This window comes from Crassostrea angulata, chromosome 5, assembly GCF_025612915.1.
Source record: "Crassostrea angulata isolate pt1a10 chromosome 5, ASM2561291v2, whole genome shotgun sequence".
In the NCBI taxonomy this organism is placed as follows: domain Eukaryota; kingdom Metazoa; phylum Mollusca; class Bivalvia; order Ostreida; family Ostreidae; genus Magallana; species Magallana angulata.
In genome coordinates this window covers 14,956,430-14,960,629 of record NC_069115.1, presented here as the reverse complement: position 1 = coordinate 14,960,629, position 4,200 = coordinate 14,956,430, and the positions used below count along the sequence as shown (strand labels likewise).

General features: G+C 30.9%; 1 pseudogene; it reads right to left on the bottom strand.

Moving 5' to 3' along the window:
* Positions 1-1,993: 1,993 nt before the first annotated feature.
* LOC128185129 (uncharacterized) lies at positions 1,994-3,902 on the bottom strand (annotated as a pseudogene).
* Positions 3,903-4,200: the final 298 nt, after the last annotated feature.

The window sequence follows — 4,200 nt, the reverse complement described above, 5'->3', positions numbered from 1 at the left end:
GGCTTGATTTATAAACAGGTTACGTTATAATGCGACCTCAATAGCAAGTTATTTTTGAGTCGCATTAAATTATTTTAATACATTTTTTCTCTGTATACGTGTTATGCTTATTGAAGAGCCCTACTCAGTATTCTGAAGAAGAAGATACATTAACATTTAATGATTACGTTAAAAATATAAAACTAGACAATGAGTTAACGAACGGCTTTCCCCAAATTTATTTCAAAATTAAATTTGTTGACGGTTTATAATGATGAAAGTATGGTGTACAGATTCAAAATATTCTATATTTTGTAAAAATACAGCACTTTTTTTTTTATTATTTTACATCAAACTGATCATGTTGATTGCTTTTAGCTATCTATATATCATTATTGCCGATCATTCCTTTAAAAGGAATACTTGTTTGCGGATGCAACTGTGAAGTCCCGAAGAAATATAATGTAAAAAGTCGTGGATGAATTTTGTTAATCAAAAATTGTTTTTGAATAATAAAGCTATAGAAAATGCTATAAAGTATTATTCATGGTAAAGTAACAAGTTTCTACGCTAGTGCAGCGTCATTTTCCCTGCCAGATGCCGACGGAGAAAACATCTAACTGTATTTGAAGCAATGCAAGTGTGTTTGTGTGTGTTTGCTACGGAAAAGAAAAACTATATACAGCGATTTCTTAACAAATTGGGTATTTTCAGCTTACAATTTAGCTTTAAGTGACCATGACCATGATGCAGAGTTTATATTAATTATAGATAAGCTCAACACTGAACTTCAAGATGAAAGGTAGTAGTCTGCTCATTCCCGAAAAAAAAAACCTACATTAAACTTTTTAATGCCTACGATTTCTTAAACGTACAATTCCCAAAGAATAAATTGAAAACAAGAACAGTTATGTTAGTTTTCATTTAAGAGAGATCTGACCCCCTGAACATGGGCCAAAATTGGTGCATGTAAATTCTCATTCAAAGTTCAATTTGACCAGAAATTCCCTATAATTAAGAAAATAAATGCAGATTTCAAACAATTTTAGTTTTGTGTATTTTAACACATCTCGGAGTTCATTTATAGACAAAACTAAGACTATGAAATAACTCTTTTGATAAGTTATGCACAAAATTATATGTTCCCCAAGTAAAATTTGAGCATGGTTTTTGTTAAAAAATATGGTTAATAAACCAAAGATATACAGATTTCTAGAATTAAACTTTTTATGAAAATATTTGTACAATTTTTTTTTTACATATTATGGTTCCAAATGAAGGCAAAAAGACCAGGGGGTTAGTGTTCATATAGGTAAAAAGTATTGTTGGTTACATCCATACTACCTATTTTAGTTGAAGCATTTTATGTTAACAAAATAAGCCATATTTACAGCAAAACAAAAACTTTCATTCATCAAAATTTTAAAATTGGTGTATTTATCTTCAGTAGCAATAATTATTGTAATTATCTAAAGAAAAGTATTTAGTGAACATAAAGTAGACATACAACCAATAAACTTCAAAATAACCATAAAAAAGTGCTTATAAACCATCGTCTGGGTGTGACCTTGAACTTGGTATGAATAACATGGAATAAAATAAGGTGTTTCTGGCTAATCATATGTTCTAATTGATCAAATTTTTTTAAAAAATGTAATAATTATGAAATTAAAAATTCATTTGAAATTTTTCTTTGAAAACAAAGTAGCTAGATGTATAGATTTCAAAATACTGATCAGTTGAAAAACATGCGTTTTATAAAAATTACCTGTATAAGAAATCATTTTATTCAGGTAGCGAGAATATAGACATAAACTGAACACTTCATAGCAATGAGTGTTTCAGATTACACCATCAGTACATATAAAAGTTATCTTTATCAGGATTATTATTTTTTTTTGGAGGGGGGGGGGTTGTGTTACATCATAGAGTATATACATGTACTGGAACTAATAACTAGTTCAGGAAAAACGAAAATCAAAGGCAGTATATAGCATTTCTGACATAATGAGCTTTAACACTCACTTATAAAAGTATTTCTAAAATGATCAGCTATGGAATGTATGATCTTTGCTGATTTTGTCACTCTTGGTCCACTTCCACACTCTTATGACGAAACTCGTTGTGTGCCCTTTCCTCTACTAAATGCTAGCTTTAAAACTGCATAGTTCAAATCACTGGCAGCTATTTTTCTATCCATACACTTTGTGATTCTCTTCATTGACACACATTCATGTGAAAAAGTTTCACTTAGCAGAGAGAATGTTGCCTTTTAACTATTCTGTGAATCAAAATTGATGAAGATACAAGTCTTTGAAGAAATGTGACATCTTGTCATGAGCAGCATAGTCAAAATGTAAAATGATGAAACTAAAGTCTGTTGGGTATAAGATGGCAACGCTGGGAATCTTAAAAGCTTTGTATAAACAAATCCTGAAACATGATTTTTAAAAGCATCCATCTTTTCAATTGCTTACATGGCGTCGACTAAATAATGGAAATCTTAAGACTTGATGCTATGCTCAGTACGGATGGCGCAATTTCCTTGTCAACGAAGTACTCTAAAGCAGAGGAAATTTGCTGGATTGAACAGGTTTGCCTCTGCGGAACATTTGACCACCTTTCACTGTTATGACTGTCACTTGAAATGCAGAAGAAGAATTTGGAAATTTTGTTTGCACAAAACAGTGCCAGTGATCTTCTCTTCATACTACAGCTATCTGAATAATGAGGAAATAATGACCAGTTAAAAAACAATGTATACATAATAAGCAAAATTATTGCTTAACTTGCTAGTGTTCACTTTCGACTAGATTTGCAGAAAAGAAGACATGTTAAATGACCGTGCCATTGTGTAACAAAATCATTAATTTGACACATTTAATATTCATTGTGACCTATATTGTATTAGTGCTGCAAGAGATATAGTGCATACACACAATGCTATAATTTCTTACACTGTAGTATATTTTTACTATACGTATACAAATGTAGTTCTACATGACAATGGACAAACGGTCAATTACGCAGCACTGTTAAGGCATACTATGAAAAATTCAGCGGATTTAAGCGTTTATAAAACGATGGATCTGTTATTACAAAATATTTATGTAAAGTTATTTATCATGATGTAAATGTAATATAAAATGAAAGAGTATAGTAAATACTACTTTGTATGACACTCAGTGTGGTCCTCTGAGTTGATAGTCACGTGACTTGTGTTGATAATTCTCCCGATTGGAGGTCATAAACAAATTTCAATATTACAAGGGCATACCCTTATTTGAATTAAAAATTTAAATGATAAGCAAATTCTACTTTTCTGGTAGATTCTGAAAAGTGCTGCTGATTTGTATAGAGTTCTTCTTTTATTAGAATAAATATCAAAGAAATGAGCTCAGGTGGGAATTTATATGACCTTCGCTTAATATTTTACGTATTTATTAATTCATTCTATAGATTTCATCAAAACAGCAGCACTTTTTAATGAATTAAAGATTCCCTTAATTTATATCCAAAAGGTCGTAATGTTCTGTTTTTTGTATGCCCTTGTAAAGGGGGAATTTGGTAGGCTTTCCGATGTCAAACACATCGAACTTGGACAATAAACACGCTAGAAAAGAAATAATACACGCTCTAAAAAATAATCACTTGCCGAATCAAAACAAGCATAATAGATAATGGTATTATAAGCATTTTAAGATTATCTTATGTGTATTTATAAAATGCATTTTTCCATGTTAAAAAATTGATTGATCCGCCTCTCTCTACACAAAATATGCGTTAAAATTTAGAGTATGACGTCACATCGACTAGTGCACCGCGATCAGTCAGTTGTTTATATTTATCGTTGTTTGACGTATTTGACTACAAAGTTACACGCATAGGTAATTTTTAAAGTAGTTTTATGTCTCCGTACCCATAACAATAGGAAATTACCTTATTTATTAGCTTTTTTAACAACTTGTTGTTTTGTGTGATGTCATAGTTAACATTTCCCGTACTCTCTGGTCGGCGCGACCACAAAGTTAACCTTAACAGTGCTGCGTATTATATTATATAAATGCAAGCTTCTCAGAAAAATATTGACTAGTGATTTATTTTACCCTTTTGACTGGTAGAATATATTGAGAAAATCATCCCCCCCCCCCCAAAAAAAAAATAAACAAAAAAACAACAACAATTTATCAAAACTGATTTGTAGATATGCAGTCCCATTTT